Source organism: Ceratotherium simum, chromosome 35, assembly GCF_057802395.1.
Source record: "Ceratotherium simum simum isolate JZ-2026a chromosome 35, ASM5780239v1, whole genome shotgun sequence".
NCBI lineage: Eukaryota > Metazoa > Chordata > Mammalia > Perissodactyla > Rhinocerotidae > Ceratotherium > Ceratotherium simum.
The window spans coordinates 8893524-8912283 of NC_141934.1; the positions used below are offsets into that span (position 1 = coordinate 8893524).

Sequence of the window (18760 nt, forward strand, 5' to 3'; positions counted from 1 at the left end):
AACAAGGGGTTAATCTCCAAAATATATGAAGAACTCAGACAACTCAACAACAACAAAAAAACAAACCTAATCAAAAATGGGCAGAGGATAAGAACAGACATTTTTCCAAAGAATATACAGATGAGCAACAGACACATGAAAAGATGTTCAACATCACTAATCATTTGGGAAATGCAAATCAAAACTACAATGAGATATCACCTTACACGTGTCAGAATGGCTATAACTACCAAGACAAAAAATAACAAATGTTGGAGAGGATGTGGAGAAAAGGGAACCCTCATACAGTGCTGATGGGAATGCAAACTGGTGCAGCCACTATGGAAAACAGCATGGAGATTTCCCAAAAAATTAAAAATAGAAATACCATACGACCCAGCTATCCCACTACTGTGTATTTATCCAAAGAACTTGAAATCAACAATTCAAAGAGACTTATGCACTCCTGTGTTCATTGCAGCATTATTCACAATAGCCAAGACGTAGAAGCAACCCAAGTGCCCATCAACTGATGAATGGATAAAGAAGAGGTGGTATATATATATACAATGGAATACTACTCAGCCAAAAAAAAAAAAAAAGACAAAATCCTCCCATTTGCAACAACATGGATGGACCTTGAGGTATTATGTTCAGCAAAATAAGCCAGAAGAGAGAGACAAATACCACATGATTTCACTCATATGTGGAAAATAAACAAACACATGGACAAAGAACAGATTAGTGATTACCAGAAAGGAAAGGGGTTGGGGGTAGGCATAAGGGATAAAGGGTCACATATATATGGTGGCTGACAAATAATAATGTACAACTGAAATTTCACAATGTTGCAAACTATTATGACCTCAATAAAATAACTTAAAAAATCACTTATTTTACAAGTATTTTCCTTTTAAACTTAATCCTTATATAAGGAGTAGGAAGAAGGGGAAAGAATAAATCATACATGATGTCTTGGTGAAGACATTTTCTGGTGGTGACCAGAAAAGATTAAAACCAAAGATCACGTACAATCTGCTAAAAAGGGTAAAAATTAAACAATTTTAAGAAAGAATGTAAAGGTTTTTTTTATGTTCTGATTTGCTCTTTATAATCACTTCCATACACAACACATTCACTTCATACTACTAACTCAGATATGTTACACCATTAATAGGATTGTAAGGAATTTCTATGAGTAATTTGTAATATTATTTTCTAACTCCATGTCCTCCATGAGAATTCAGAAAGTAGGCATCATTTTATTACTGAAGTTAAGAATTTAAAATCTGGGGCCAGCGTGGCTTAGCAGTTAAGTGTGAGTGCTCCGCTACTGGTGGCCGGCTTCGGATCCCAGGTGCACACCGACGCACCGCTTCGCTGGCCATGCTGAGGCCGCATCCCACATACAGCAACTAGAAGGATGTGCAACTATGACATACAACTATCTACTGGGGCTTTGGGGAGAAAAAAAGGGAAAAAAAGGAGGAGAATTGGCAATAGATGTTAGCTCACAGCCAATCTTCCTCAGCAAAAAGAAGAGGATTGGCATGGATGTTAGCTCAGGGCTGATCTTCCTCACAAAAAAAAAAAAAAAAGAATTTAAAATCTAATTTTATAAGGCAGCATTTAGGCTCCCCATCTTAAATGAGGAAATGTTCCCTATCTCCTAAGAAAGAAAAAAACCCTTATAATTTAACAGAAAACAAAAGAAATACTTAAGTCTCAGTTGTTAAGAAAAGATGATAGAAAATCCTGACATTCAAATCACTAGGAATTAATTAAATTAAAAGCCAAGCAAGATCATTTATGTAAGTGCCTGAGGTAGTTCAATATTTATAACAGAAAGATAAGAAAGACTAGCTCTAGTATCGGAAAAATGTTTCTTGACTTTTGTTTCTTTGACTAGTTCCAAAGTCTACCTTTGGGAAATTAACAGAAGGCAAATTCCTGCACACTCATTAATGTCCTGCTAGTTCTTACTCTCAGTTAACCTCTGATGAAGTGGAAAGAACTAACTTTGTTGCCCCCTGGACCTCTCTTTTCTCCCCTACCTTTCTCCAAATCAGAGTTCTCACTGGCAATGTATACGTCAAATGTTCTATTTTTTTAAAAAAAGAAAAGAAACATTCCTACTCAAGAAATTCACACCTCTTCATGGAAACCTAAATTTTCCTAATTATAATCTCATAATGACTTCTGCCCCTCTTAACATATCACAGATTATCTCAACACGAGATTACAGACTCTGTCCCTGCCTCCTACTGTTCAAATCAAATTTTAACTGCATTTTCTTGGAGGAAACACCTAAATGACCAAACCCTATGAAGATGAGCAGTTTTACAGTAAGTTCTGAAAAAGTTCTTTTAGTAAGGTTTAAATTGTAAGCTCCTATTTCTTTATGTACTCAACAGAAAAAGAAAACTAATCAATGAGATAGGTAGCAAAAACCGAAAATGTAATTTTTTTAAAAAGGCAACTAAAAAATTAGGCAAAATTCAACACACTAATGTCATTTTGAAATCCCGCCCTAAAGGAACAAAATCAGAATCTCCCGACTACCCTTTTTACCACCAACCCTCCCCCGCTCACAGCTGCATAAGAGGTTTCTTTTCTGGAAAGACAACTTAATTTGAAGGTCAGCTTGAAACCAGGGGCCAACGAGCTTTAACTATACTCACTTGTCTGTTAGCAAAAGTAGGTAGATAATGTATTACTAAAGCCCATCCTATAGATAACATCTCTGATGCTTGGGTCACCATGGTAACAGGTGGGGCACTTAAGTTTTTCAGGAACTGAGAGTCAACTCCTTCTCCAGTGCTGGCCAGTTGAGACCCACAAACTCATCAAATGGACCTGCTCGGGAAGACAGACAAGCGACTCTTCCACATCAAAGAGATGAAAACTCCACCCTCAGAACAAGGTAACACTGCCATTTTGTGAACATGCATCCTACGAAGAGCCATGAAGCTTGACTACGCTTGTGCACATCATCCATTACCTCACCCTCCAATCATCTATTCCCGCTTCAGACCACCCCTCGTGCTTATCCCATAAATATCCCTAAGCTCCATTTTTCAGGGAGGTAGATCTGAGATTGGTTCTCCCTACTCCTCTCTTGGCTGCCTTGTGATTAAATCCTTTCCCTCTGCAAACTCACCACCTAGGTGACTGGCATAATCCTGCGGCGGGCAAAACAAACCTGGTTCGGTAACAAGCTTACCATAGGAACTCAAGAATGCCCTTGTATAAATGAGCATGATTTTCCTATTTTGCCTAGGTACTTGAGATGTTCAGCAACAATTCTAGGAAGAATTTGGAAGTAAATTACACTCAAAAAATAGCTATCAGTAACCCAAACGTAGCTAATCTGCATATTTCTTATTAGTATATTAATATTATATTAGGAATGTTAATGTTCCTCTCCCCATCTGTAAATAGACTCTTTTTTTTTTTTTTTTTTTAAGGAAGATCAGCCCTGAGCTAACATCCATGCTAATCCTCCTCTTTTTGCTGAGGAAGACCGGCTCTGAGCTAACATTGTAAATAGACTCTTTAACTTTCTGGTTCCTTCCACTCAGTTTTATGCAAAGTAACAGGCATGAAAATGGATAAGGACCAGAAAGCTGAATGACAATGCAAATCTATCCTTTAAACATACATCTTAACAATGAAGAGAAGAAACAGATTTGAATTTGTAACTGCTGTCATCACAATTTAAAACTGTCCCACTTATTAAAAAAAAAAAAAAAACTGTCCAACTCCAGGGCCGGCCCGGTGGTGTAGTGGTTAAGTTCATGCACTCCACTTTGGCGGTCTGGGTTCACAGGTTCAAATCCTGGGCATAGACCAAGGCACCGCTCATCAAGCCATGCTCTGGCGGCGTCCCACATACAAAATGGAGGAAGATGGGCACAGATGTTAGCTCAGAGGCAATCTTCCTCAGCAAAAAGAGGAATACTGGCAATAGATGTTAGCTCAGGGCTAATCTTCCTCACCAAAAAATAAAAATAGAAAAATAAAACTGTCCAACTCCAGCTAGCCAATAGTTAGATTTGAGAGAAGAGAGACAAAATTCAAATAGTAAAGGCTATGTGCAGTGAAAACAATTCACTCTTCTACTGGCCTAGTTAAAATTATATTCTGGCAATTAGGTAGGGGGCTACTCATATTTTTTAAAACAAGCCAATAAAACCTCCAATAACCTCCCATAACCACACACTACAACGTGGGCTCTGTTTAAAATGGTGAGCTCAAATATCTTCTCTTTCGAAGCAGTTCTCCTTAATTATTAAATAGTCAAAAGACGAGACATTGTCTTGACCAGAACACCATCTTTGTAAGAACCCTTTTAAGACCATACAACTCAACAGACCCCCAGAAAAAGACCCATCCTTTTAAACTAGTAATATTTATCTCATGTAAACAGAGGGAAATATGTGACTGCCATCCAAATATATACAAGAAGAAAAGGAACTTTTTCAGCTCAAGTCAAAAAGTAGAATTCTTGAACATGGTTTACTTAAGAAATAGGAAGGCAAAAGTACTAAGTTAAATAAGGGCTAATAAGAAATAAGCTATTAAGTAAAAGAGATTTCTCCTTTTTTGTTTTTTTTTTTTATTTATTTGTTGTTGTTGTCGTCGTCGTTTTTTCTGAGGAGATCAGCCCTGAGCTAACATCTGCCAATCCTCCTGTTTTTGCTGAGGAAGACTGGCCCTGGGCTAACATCCATGCCCATCTTCCTCCACTTTATATGGGAAGCCGCCACAGCATGGCTCACCAAGCAGTGCGTCGGTGCGCGCCCGGGATCCGAACCGGCGAACCCCGGGCCACCACAGCAGAGCACGTGCACTTAACCGCTTGTGCCACCGGGCCGGCCTCTCTCCTTTTTTGTTTTTAAATAACTGCTCTTAAATTAGTAACTCAAAAACTCAAGTCATCGGTTCACACTGAAGACAAAAACCAAACCTCAAATTTAGAAATTCTTAAGCTATCATTTTGTTTAACCCATTAATCAGAAGGGGGGGGGCTTTTTAAAAAAGTGTACTAAATGACTTATATTCATACTAAACATACTAAAATATCGGTAAAATATTCTCTAACAAGATGAAAAACTTCTCAAACATACATACAGCCTAATATAAACCTATTCTACACACATTATGAAGTATTCTAAGTATATTGTTCATACATCACAAACTTAAGTACTATTCAATTCAGTACAAAAAAAAACAATCCACACAGACAAGTAATTGGAATTCAGTTTCCAATAAGCATGTGAACCTAACTACTTAGATTAATATCACACCTCCAAGGTCAATCTGAGCCACTCATATGTTTCTCGCACTTTCCGACATGAAAACAGTTTGTCAAAGGAACTAATGTCTGAAAGAGGCAGAAGGAATAATGCATTTTATACAAGCTCTCTAGTAACCATCACGCCTCATGACTGGACAGCACATTCTGTACCACTTCTGTTTTTATTCAGGACACTTATATATACTAAAATGCAAAGAAATATAAAGATCTTGGAAAGAGCTTACACTTTTTCTTTTCTATTGATTTACATCCTCCACATCTAACCTAAATCCTATATTCTACAGCATAGTTAATTTTTCAATTACCAGTGTTTCCATGGTGTGGTATATAAATCATTGGTGATACTTGAGATGACCTGAATGGAACACACACAAATACTTCTAAAAAACAAAAACTACGTGTTTATGCCAATGAGCATTGGAAAAAACATTCTGCAGTTTATTGACTCTGAGACGCCATCAAATTCAAGGCAAACCATTAAATTTACACACCATTAAGAAAGAAAAAAACTTGCCAATTCAACTATAACGTACCATTGATTTTAAGATGCATTCCCATTTGGTATACAGATACTGCAAAAAATCATGTAGGTAATATATTAGTGAGAGGTTTGGGTGATATGCTAATACAAACCCTTTATATGTAGAAACTGCTACATAACTGTCTTTCCTCAGGCTGCTTTATATTCTTTCATTTTTCTTCATAAAACCTATTTTTCCAATCCATTAAATGTCTGAAGCAGGCCTGACCAGGGCCACATGCAACAGTATCCAGTCCTTTCCCCACACAAATGATAAGCCTCTCTCAATGTTTCTGCTACCATCAGAGAGCTCCTGCATCTTCTCCAACAGTAACTGCTACTGCTAGCACAGTACAAAAGAGTACCAGGTTTCCTCTGGACGGTCATTGTAGCACCTCCAACTCTACATATCCTAACAGATTCCATCCTCAGCCTCCCTCCCCTCTCCCCACTTTTCTTAATACTGCATTGGGAATATCGGTCAGCCTTGGTCTTCAAGGCTAGAAATCATGTGACTTTATTTCCAACAAAAAAAATCTGACACCAATTCCCACTGCTTTCATTGAAATGCTCAATATTCTTCTTTCCATTCCATGCCACCAGTGTCACCATCATTTGGTCTAGCAAACTGATTCTCAGACATTTGAATTAAATTTAGTTAGACTTCAGTTACCTAAGAAACAAATTAACCAGTGACAACTAAACTTACAACAGAACTGATTCTGGTCAATTCCTCTTTTAACATCACCTGGCATATCCCAACCCATCAACAGAAGTTTCAGTAAAACATCCCTGCTCAAAAAAAATTTGCCCTATGACATTCATACCCAGAATGAACAACTTGAGGCTGCTTTTAAATTTTTCACGCATGAGCTTTTTGTCACTGCTATTACCTTTGTCTGATTTACTCATACCGCTTTATTCATCTGGATAAATCCTACGTATCCTTCAATTCCTGGCTTGAAAACATTACTTTCACTGTGAAAGCTTCCCTGCAGAGTTCACTGTGCACTTTCAGTACACCTCTATTTTATAACACTTAATACATGTCATTATAATTATTTACATTTCTATCTGTCCTAATAGACAGATTATGATTTCCTAGATACGTCATTTTCCTACTCAACATCTGAACCCAAGGGCCTTATACTATCCATTAACGAGGGGCATTACAATACAATACAATACTAGGTATGAGCACAGGTTCTGGAATCAGACTGTTTGGGATATGAATTTTGGTTCCAAACTTACTTGTATCACTTTGGGAAGTTCACTCTGTTTCCTCATCTGTAAAAGGGAGATAACATTACAACATAGACACTTATTGCATTAGTGTCTTCAAATCAATGATCAATGAATACTAATTCTGACAAGGATAAGAAACACACTTGATAACTACTTTTTGAATAAAATATAAATATAATTTAAGTAAGTACAAGAAATTAACCAGGGCCTTCTATTACATACTCACTGAATGCTTCAAGCACACCCATGTCCACTTAAAACCTCTATATTCTAGTTCTTACCATGAATGCAACATTTCTACCTGCCTTTCTTCATATAGAATAAACCCTCAGGACTGAAAGATTAATAAGTTTCCATTATTCATTATAAACTTTCAAAGTCCAAAATAAAAAAAGTAGTAAGTGATTTTGCTGAAGCAAAAATTTTAGTAATAGACATCTGAGGCTAAGTAAGAAGAAATCACTTAACTGAATGAGCCAAGCAACATGTTAACCATTATTCTCCACACATTCTCAGTTAACTCTCAGGGTACTACCACTGTATGTACTTGTCAAAATCTAGTGCATCCCTCTCAACAACAAGGTCTCCCCAAAACGAGGACCTTCTCTCTAAACGACAAGGTCTCTCCCAAATGAGGATCTTACTCTTCCCCTCTGGGACATTCTATGTTCATCCCAAATTCCTTGCCATTGTTTATATTATTTCCTACACCCAGACCGGCCTTTCCTCTACCAACCAGATCCCCCAAGCTCTTCTAGTATTCCAAGCCACTGAACTTTTACTGCATTTTTGCAAGTACACATGAATTAGCATTTACTCTCTTTTATCAGTCTTCCTCTCTCCCTCCCCCAACTCTCTCTTCTTCTTCTCCCTCACTCTCTCAAACACAGAGGCTACAAGTTCCCTCAAGAGCTAATCAAAGTGTTTTGATTAATCAACGAAATAATATTTCTCTCTCCTACGAGTCTTGGGATAGATCATAAAAATTTTTCTCATAAGCAATTAAAAATAACTATGTGATAATTCTCATTACAATGACGGGAAAATTGGAGTGCTTTCTACTATCACAGTCCAGCATTAAGCTAAAAATAGGATAACATATTGATGGTAATTAACTGTAAACCATCATTTCACTAACATGTAAAAACTTCTTGAAGCAAATAGGAACTTCGTAACAGCTGTAATATCAGTCTTGAACTGGTATTAATATAATGCCACTTTCGTATAAAACAAGTGTGGTTTTTGTAAAGATAAAAATACTGCTTCAAAACAAGGATATGGAATGAAAAGTGACAGCAAGAGGGAGGTGCTCTTAATCCTCCTTGATCTCTTTGAGGTCATCCGTCATATAAAGTAGGAGTCCTTATAATCAAGCCATTCCTGAAGCATCCTTTGTACATTCCATTCTTTGTGTAATAATTTTGCTTCTACCCCAAAAACTGGATTCTTTCTCTGTCCTTTTCTCAATCTTTCGAGAATTGACAAAGGAAAGCAGGTAAGTTCACAAGTAAGTGAGGCTATAAAGTAGTTTCTTCCAACTTGAAGCAAAGATAATTTTTCAATCATATACATTTAATGCTTTCTGATAACTGGCAAAGAATGGTACTTTATCCACATGAATAGCTAGCTGACTCTACAGCATCAGAAAGTACGGTAATAATATTTGGCATGCTACCCAGAAAGAACAAGGCCAATTTATTTATTTATTTTTTTTTTTTTAAAGATTTTATTTTATTTTTTGCCCCCAAAGCCCCAGTAGATAGTTGTATGTCACAGCTGCACACCCTTCTAGTTGCTGTATGTGGGACTCGGCCTCAGGATGGACAGAGAAGTGGTGCCTCGATGCGCACCCGGGATCCGAACCCGGGCCACCAGCATCGCAGCGCGCGCACTTAACCACCAAGCCACAGGGCCGGCCCAGGCCAATTTATTTTTAAAAAATAAAATTTTTAGGAGGCCAGCCCGGTGGCGCAAGCGGTTAAGTGCACACGCTCCGCTGCGGCAGCCCACGGTTTACCGGTTCGGATCCCGGGCACACACCGACGCACTGCTTGGCAAGCCATGCTGTGGCGGCGTCCCATATAAAGTGGAGGAAGATGGGCACGGATGTTAGCCCAGGGCCAGTCTTCCTCAGCAGAAAAAGAGGAGGATTGGCAGATGTTAGCAACAGGGCTGGTCTCCTCACCAAAAAAAATAAATAAAATTTTTAAAAAGTGACAGCAAGAACAGGGAGAGAAGACACTCCCAATCAATACAAGCATAACCTCGTGATAATGAGCCAACTGTGACCAGCTGTTAAGCTTATTTTATTAGCAGTTAATTTTTATTGAGCACTTCCCTGGTATGCCAGGCACTGTTTTAAAAGTATTATATGTATTAACTCAACCCCACAGTGATTCTATAAGGTAGCGACCATTCTTGTTTCCATTTACAGTTGAAAAAACAGATATACAGAGAAGTAACCTTCCCAAGGTTATACCAGCTAAGTGGAGAACACAGAATTGAAACCCAGGCATTGTGGCTCCACAGTTTACACTGTAAACATCTATACGATACTGCCTCTCCACTAAATAAAATAAGTTGGTAATATAGTAGAAATTTGATGCTAACTATACTGCTCATAAAGAGAATACAAGCAAGAAGCCCTTGCATATTGAGAATATATTTCTTATATACTACATCTTACCATATTTTTCAAAGAATACAGGCTTCATTCAGTTTCATTCTCCCACAAAACTGGAGATTTTCATCAGTGTTTTATTATCCATTATCTCAAGTATACTATTTGACACTTGTTTTTCTTCATTTTTTTTTTTTGTGAGGAAGATTAGCCTTGAGCTAACATCCGTGCCCATCTTCCTCCATTTTTTTTTTTTTATATGGGACGCTGCCACAGCATGGCTTGACAAGCAGTGCGTCGGTGCGCGCCCAGGATCGGAACACTGGACCGCCACAGCAGAGCGCACGTACTTAACCGCTATGCCACCGGGCCGGCCTGACATGTGTTTCTAAAAATCTTTATTCTTTACAACCTCTTCTCACTTGTCAAGATAATTCTAAACTCTAATTCTATCCTCCAAGGGGCTGACAAGTCATCTGTGAACTTAATGAGCATACTCCCCATTTCATCACCTATATCACTGTTAAGAACATTATAGAGAGCCCAATCCTAACCCCTTCATAAAACTATTTCTCTCTCTCATCTGACAGCAAACCACCAGTAACAATGAATATGATCCTCAAATTTTGTTTGCACCATTTAGCAATAAGACATATTTTCATCCTTTATGAAAATGCCACCAGAAATAATTAAAAGCTTTCCTAAAGTTAAAATATATCCACTGCTTGCCTCTCTTCCACAGACCTGTCCTCGTCATAAGATTACTTTGTAAGACAAACTGTCTTTCAATACTACGCAGTTTATTATTTCATCATCTTTACAGTCTTCACAAATTATTTATAATTATCAATTACCCCAAGGTGATTTTTAACTTTATTAAGGTATAATTGAAGTATAACAAACTGCACATATTTAAAGTGTATGTTCTTTGTTTTTTCTTACTGTGGTAAAATACACAGAATATTTACAATTTTAACCATTTTAAGCGTACAATTTTTTGGCCTTAAGTACATTCACGTTGTTGAGCAATGACTACCACTACCCATTACCAGAACTTTTTCATCATACCAAACTTCTTTTTTAAGGCAGAATAATACTATTGGTATGTATGCACCACATTTTGTTTATTCATTCACTGATAGACATTTAGATTGTTTCTACCTTTTGGCTACTGTGAAGAGTGCTACTTTTGAACTGTGGTGTACAGATATGTGTTAGTCCCTGATTTCACTTCTTTTGCTAGATACCTAGGAGTGGAACTGCAGGATCATGTGGTAATTCTACGTTTAATTTTTTGAGGAACCACCACATTGTTTTCCATACAGCAGCTGCACCATTTTACATTCCCACTAGCAATGCACGAGGGTTGTAATTTCTCCATACCCTCGTCAACACTTTCCTACTTGTTTGATAATAGCCATCTTAACGTGTGTGAAGTCATATCTTTAGTGGTTTTGATTTGCATCTCCCTAATGACTAGCAATGCTGAGCATCTTTTCATGTACTTACTGGCATTTGTATAACTTCTTGGAGGAAATGTCTATTCAAGTCCTTTACCCATTTTTCAGTTGGGTTGTTTTTTGGTGTTGAGTTGTACATGGTTCTTTATATATTCTGGATATTAATCCTATTAATTGGATATATGATTTACAAATATTTTCAAATTGTTTACAAACAATATGGGTTGCCTTTTCACTCTCTTGAAGTGTATTTGATGCACAAAAGTTTTTACTTTTAATAAAGTTCAATTTATCTATTTTTTTCTTTTGTCACCTGTGCTTTTGATGTCATATCCAAGATATCATTGCCAAATGCAACGTCATGAAACTTTTACCTGTGTTTTCTTCCAAGAGTTTTATAGTTTTAGCTCTTAGGTTTAAGTCTGATCCTCAATTAATCAGGTAATTTTAAAAGTACAAATATAATGCTTTCAAATCCATATATAAACTCTTCCCGAGTTTAAATGTTGGGCAAGACTCAACAGAATCTGTGCTATAGAAACAGTCACAGATTTACAAGACATTAATTTATGCCCCTTTTATAATTTTTAAACAGCTAGAAATAGGTAAACTGATATATCCATACAATGGAATATTATGCCCTTCTAAGCAAAGGAGTGGGTGCTGAGCAACTCAGGTTGACCAAATCATAGCCTATTCCCCCAACCACATGATCCAAGGGGGCACCAATCAGAATCCTTCTTTTCTACTAGAATCGTGATTCCCTAGCAGCGTGCTGAGGCACCTTGGGGGTACCACAGTAAATTCATAAGGGCACTACAGGACTGTTTACGTTTTTAAGGGAAACTCGGCAATAATTGACATCTAGTGGACCACAAAAACAACTATCTGAGGTCCTTCATAATTTCAACATTAGCTCACAAAACATTCCATTTCTTTAAGAAGCAGGAGTTTCAGCAGTTGCTATGATAAAAAGCAAGTATCATGTAACAATCAATGTGGAACAAGATGGCCGGCCCCATGGCTTAGCGGTTAAGTGCACGCGCACCGCTGCTGGCGGCCCAGATTCGGATCCTGGGCGTGCACCGACGCACCGCTTCTCCGGCCATGCTGAGGCCACGTCCCACATACAGCTGAGGCCACGTCCCACATACAGCAACTAGAAGGCTGTGCAACTACGACATACAACTATTTACTGGGGCTTTGGGGGAAAATAAATAAATAAATAAATAAATAAATAAATAAATAAATAAATAAATAAATAAATAAATAAAAATTTATAAATAAAATTAAAAAAAAAAAATGTGGAACAAGAAATAGAGGTGGAATGGCTGATCTGATTCCAAGGTTTGAGAATTTGTGCAGTATCCAACAGGCACACATATTGAAATTAAAATGTTTTCTTTTAAATTATATGTATCAATTTTTCAAATAGCTAAGTTGTTAGGAAATAAATACTTAAGTTGTTTGGCCCTAACCACTTAATAAATGGAACTGTTAGCTATTTCTTTTGGCCTAAGGTCACCATGGAAAATATTACTGAGACACTACGAGGAAGAAGAAACTTGGAATTGTGCAGCCATGAGCCAAGAGAAGCCTGAGAGAATCACACCAATGCCCAGAGAGATGCAAAGCTAGAGTTATTTGAGACACTGTACCCCTACTTCCAGTCCTCAAGGTCCCCAAGCTGCCTGCCACAGTTCTTCAATTATGTGAGCTGCTCCAGTATGCTGCCAATAAAGCCACAGCTTCCCTGTTTATTTTCTTAAGCCCTAATTCAGTTTCTGACACCAGCAACCAAGAGTCCTTAATAACAGAATCAGATGATTCACACATTCAACTTGATTTCCTTCATAAAATCATAATTGAAAAATGTATTTCAGGGTTTTTAAACAACCAAAGAGACAGAATTAGGGCATTACTGTAACTCAAATACAAATCATTCCATTCAGTATTTCCTGAATCAACTGAACACAGGATATTCTTTTTTTTTTTTTTTAATTTTTTGTTTATTGCAGTAACATTGGTTTATAACATTGTAAAAATTGGGATATTATTAGATATTGCATACTTAGACAAAATTTAGTTTTAAAAGTTTTATAGATTTCTTGACAAAAATACTCATTTGAATTAATTTTTCACAGCATGATAAAAACTATATTTTTTCTTTCACACTAACGTTAGAAATTGGACAATTTCTAAGTAATCTAAAACTTATATACTCAAAAATTACAGCTTCAAAGAAGAAAAATAAGTAAAACATTCTATTTTATGAATACTAAAAGAAGTCAAATATTTTCTTAAATAATACGGAATTCATTTCCAGAAATAAACTAACATGAATCTTGTATTTACTGTGATTTATGGAGAAACTTGCTTTTATTATAAGTCAAAGACAGCAACGATTTCAGCAATGAGCACAATTCATAATCCATTCATTGTAACTGATGACTGAAATAAAAATAAAAATCTACTTAACAAAAATAAAAGTAAACATTTCCAAAAATGAGAAAAGCTTACATCAGAAATACACCAATTGAAAATGGCAATTACAGCTAATTTTTATGTTCTATGATAAAGAGTTTGTACAGATCTGCTGCAAATAAAGTTTTATCAGAAAAATAAGTAATCAGCTGGATAACATTCAACAGTTTTACTACTAATCAAGTATTCTGCCTTGGTTGCACTAGCTAAAAGTCCTAACAATGAATTTGCTCCTCAATGAATGTCACTTAACTACCATCTAAAGAAAACAATCTACCATCTTGTTTCCCCAGAGTATCCATATTCATTTTCATCCTGTGTGTCCAGATTCTTTGTCCATACAAAAAAGTTGGATTTGCCTTATTAATCTTAGATAACATATATGTATATGTGTATATATACACAGACACACATAAATATACATATACACATACACACAGGTATTTAGCCCTACTCTGTAATATGAAGTGCAAATTTTTTCCCAGATTACTTCCCTTTTGGCTCTGCATATATTTTCCCTAGACAAATGTTTACTTTCATGTAGCACTGTTTATCAATAATCTATTCAATATTATTTGAATATGTTTAAATAATATTTAAAGTGCCTTTTTCCCCAATGCAACTCAGATCTGATGAGACTGCCTAAAGTTTCTAGGGTAAAATAGAAGAGTCTGAAGTTTTTAAAAACTTAAATGGAAATCTGTGAGGACAGTCATTAACATGCAACTGAATTAAACCTCCCCTAGAGAGTATCTGGACTATTCAGTCTACTAAACCGTGTAAGTTCCTGGAGGCCTAAAGATGAAATGAGAGGAGAAAAATACATAGAATAAATGTTTACTTAGAAAAAAACAGAAAGGCAGAGATAGAACTCAATAATCTGGATATATTTAATGTTAAGCAATTGAGGTCTGCAACTTCCATCTGTGCCTATATCAGTCAATCAAGAGGAAAAGGGCTCTTGGGGACAATGTCTATTAAAGGAAGAATCAAGTGATCTTCAAACCATGGTGCCTATGCACAAATTTAGGTTAATCATGTCTCCCTCCCAATGCAAATTATGTTAGCTCCTAGTTTATATAATACATCTCTGGTTTTAATCTTTCCCATGCATTCAAATCAGTTACTACAGAACTACTTTCTAAATTTTTTAACCCTGATGTTTTGAAAAACTATTTTTTAAATTATTCCTTTTTGCAACCCAATGGGCAGATCCAAGAGCCACTCCATGTTCCTTTAGAATTCTAATTTCACCATGCATTTTCATGCAACCCTCAACAGAGCTAACATTTTTAAAATATATTATTATAAAATATTTCAGATTATCACTGGAATGAAACGGCAGTTTCAAGTGGGTTCAGAGTTTGTCCAGATCCTTCATCCTCTATTTTTATTCCAGCACTGCTGCATATTTCTCTGGCTTCCATTCTTTATCTAATGCTTCTCAATCTAGCAACAGAAGGATCAAGCCTTCTTTCAGTTCACTATAAAACTCATGGGAGTACATTAGATAAGTTAAAGCAGCTTTCATCCCAGGATGAGGTCAAGTCACAAAAATGCATTTGATGGACAAATTTCACATAATAACTTATAGTTATACCTTGACCTCTAATACATCAATTCACATTGCAACCCTGACCTCAGTCTATTCTATAACCCAAGACAACTCTTCAAAGTCTACCTATGTAATCAAAGCCCAATTTTTAGCTGGAAGGAATTCAAACACACAAAATCTTATCACAAAATAAGCAGAAAACCCAAATAAAGATTAAAACACTTTCAGCAACACCAAGTAATTCAAATCAGTCCTGCTGAAGACAACTTAAAAAGCTGAATAAAATATTTAAAATTCTCTTAAAAGCAAAGCTCACTGTTCTTTTAGGCAGTGAGCTATCATCAAAATCAAATTCCCTGAAATATGAAAGGAGACTGAAATTCAGAGAGATGAATCCAATACTTGAGCCAGCTTCTGCCCTAAGGGTATTTGCTGAAATTGAAGAGATACTGAGCTGTACCTCCCATCAGCCTCCACATTTTTTAAAAATCCAACTACATACTGTTAGAAATATATTACTGAAAATTTAAGGAAGCAAAATTTGAAAAACAGACAGTGAAGAAAGATATCATGCAAAAACTAACAGAGAAAAACTGGTTTGGCTATACTCTTACGAGAAAAAGTAGACTTTAAGGCAAGAAGCATTACTAGAAATAAAAAAGAAGCTTTCATAATAATAAAAGAGTCAAATTATTAGGAAAACATAATGATTCTAGATTTCTATAAACCTAATAACATGACTTCAAAATGTATAAAGCCAAGGATCAAAAAGACAGACAAATCCACAATGTAACATATTTCTATCAATAATTGAATATAACAAGCAGGACATCTCCCCCAGAATAAAACAGGTTTTAAAAAAAGAGATTCAGGGGCCAGTCCAGTGGCCTAGTGGTTAAATTCGCAGGCTCCGCTTCAGCAGCCCGGGGTTCACAAGTTCGGTCCTGGGCACAGACCTACGCACCACTCATCAAGCCATGCTGTGGCAGCATCCCATATACAAAATAGAGGAAGATGGGCACAGACATTAGCTCAGGGCCAATCTTCCTCAGCAAAAAGAGGAAGATTGGCAACGGATGTTACCTTACAGCCAATATCCCTCACCAAAAAAAAAAAGAGATTTGAACAATATGATTAACAAATTTCATCTAACGGATATATGTAAAATCCCACACCCAGTGGCTGCAGAATAATTCTTTTTAAGGGTCCATGGAAGATTCACCAAAACTAACCATATACTGAGCCCTAAGACAAGTCTCATAAATTTCAAAGGATTTAAAATACACTCTATACCCTGACCGTAGTGCAATTTAATAACAAAAAGATATCTAGAAAGTCCACAAATATTTGGAAATTAAGCAAGACACTTCTAAATAAGCCATGGATCAAAGATGGAAATTTTAAAGTACTTGGAACTAAGTAAGATAAATGCCACATATCAAAATACAGGAAGCAGCTAAGGCAGTGCTTAGAGAAACTTAAACACAAAATGCAGTTTATAAAAGACTGAAAGAGGCATAAAAGGATGTTGAATTTTACCAAACTCTTTTCAAATCCTTTCAGATATTCATAGGATTGTGCTCCTTTTATTTATTAATAATTATATTGATTTTCTAATATTATATCAACTTTGGATAAAAGACTTGAATACACAAGTGCAGAAGAAATCCAAACGGCCAATAATCATAGGCAATGATGCTCAAACCCAATAATCAGGGAAATTTAAATTAGAACCATACCACAAGATATTACTACACACCTCTCAGGTTGTCAAAAATTGAAAACACTGACACAGTATCAAGTGTTGTTGAGGATGTGAAGCAACAGGAACTCTCATTCACTCCTAACAGGAATGTGAATTGATAAACCACTTTGGAAATCGACATGGCATTCAAGTTGAAGATATACATATCTGTGCCCTGGCAATTGTGCTCCTAGGTATACATCCTAGAATACAGATATTGCACAAGAAATGTATAAGAATATTCATAGCAGCATTGTTCATAGTAGTCCACACCTGGAAATATCCCAAATATCCAGCAACAATAAAATAGATAATTTGTAGTATGTTTGTGCAATATAACAGCAATAAAAAAGAACCAGATCAACACACAACACACAGGAATGTGCAAACAAAGCAGGATGGAAAATATGTACAGTTATAATTCCATTCAAAAACAGGCAAAACTAAAGTATCGTTTACAGATGCATACACAGGCGACAATACAAATAAAAGCCAGACAGTGATTACCATAAAGGCCAGAAGGGTAGTTATTTCTAAGAGGGAGGGAGAGGGATATGTGTAAGAAGGAACAGAGGCCAGGGTAGCCTTCTGGGGGTGCTGGTGATATCCTATTTCTTGACCTGATTAGTGATGACATGAGTGTTCACTTTACAATCATTCATTACGCTGTACATTTATTTCTGTCCCATGCACTTCAACTGTGGATCATACACAAAAAAGTGTTCAAAAAAAGACAACTTGAGAGAAAGAAATGTATGAGAATGATAACAAATTTGTGATAGTGTAACTTTTGGAGCATGAGAAGGATATTCAAGGGACTTCAACCAATTCTGGTAAAAGAGAACAGGGTTTTACTCGGTTGGGAATGGATAAATAAGCAAATCAACATTAAAGGCAAGAGAGCCAAGCAGCTTGCAAAACTTAAAAGGATCACAGAAATAAGGAAAATAATGGTGCCTAGTTTCCAAAAGTCATGCTGCCTCTGCATGCCAGAAGCTATAGATGTCCTGAGAATAACCATCTGTTTGGAAGACCAAAAATACCATCCTCATGTAACTCAGTATCTCCCTATCCACTTCCTGTCCTCTTGAGGAGTAAGGGAGAAAAGACAGTAAATCCAAAGTCTGACTTTTTCCCCTATCATCATCAAAAACATAACTTCAAGTGAGGATACTTGGTCTAGAATAAAATATTGCAAAATTAACATGCAAGTCAGAAAGAAGTAAAGGTTAAGTTCTTACCTGAAAGAATGACAAGTTCTTGGGGAAGATAAGGGTGGAGGGGATAAAAATATTATGATACCAAAAGAATGGCAAATGTACACAAGAAAACTACACGCATCACGTAGCTCAAGTTGTCAAGGGAGGGTCAATTTATTCAAAAATTAAAGGCATTCAAAAGGCACAATATTGACTGGTTTTACGTAAGAATTTTGATGCCAAAAGTATTATATTAAAAAATCTCGGGGGCCAGCCCAGTGGCGTAGCAGTTAGTTCGCCCACTCCACTTCAGCAGCCTGGCATTCGCCAGTTCGGATCCTGGGCACAGACCTATACACTGCTCATCAAGCCATGCTGAGGCGGCATCCCATGTGGAGCAACTACAAAGATGTACAACTATGACATACAACTATCTACTGGGGCTTTAGGGAGAAAAAAGGAGGAAGATTGGCAACAGATGTTAGCTCAGGGCCAATCCTCAAAAACAAAAAAATCTCTGCTTTGTTATTATTTAAAGGGTACAGAGATTCTGTTTGGGATGATGAAAAAGTTCTGGAAATAGCAGTGGTTATTACACAACATGGTGAATGTACTTGATGCAACTGAGTTGTAC

The 18760-nt window shown here is 36.6% G+C and overlaps 1 protein-coding gene across 11 annotated transcripts in view; it reads right to left on the reverse strand.

Annotated features, from left to right (window-relative positions):
* Nucleotides 1-18760, reverse strand: part of MTMR3 (myotubularin related protein 3) — a 152128-nt gene that overhangs the window by 76549 nt on the left and 56819 nt on the right. Inside the window, exon 3 of one of the 11 annotated variants that reach the window (XM_087423976.1) lies at nt 7071-7106. The exons of 9 other annotated variants lie outside the window; for them this stretch is intronic. The gene's annotated coding sequence lies outside the window, so the exon portion shown is untranslated. Of the gene's footprint in view, nt 1-5832; nt 5853-7070; nt 7107-18760 lie in introns of those variants that run through there. One more of the 11 variants, XM_087423978.1, reaches the window with a different exon arrangement.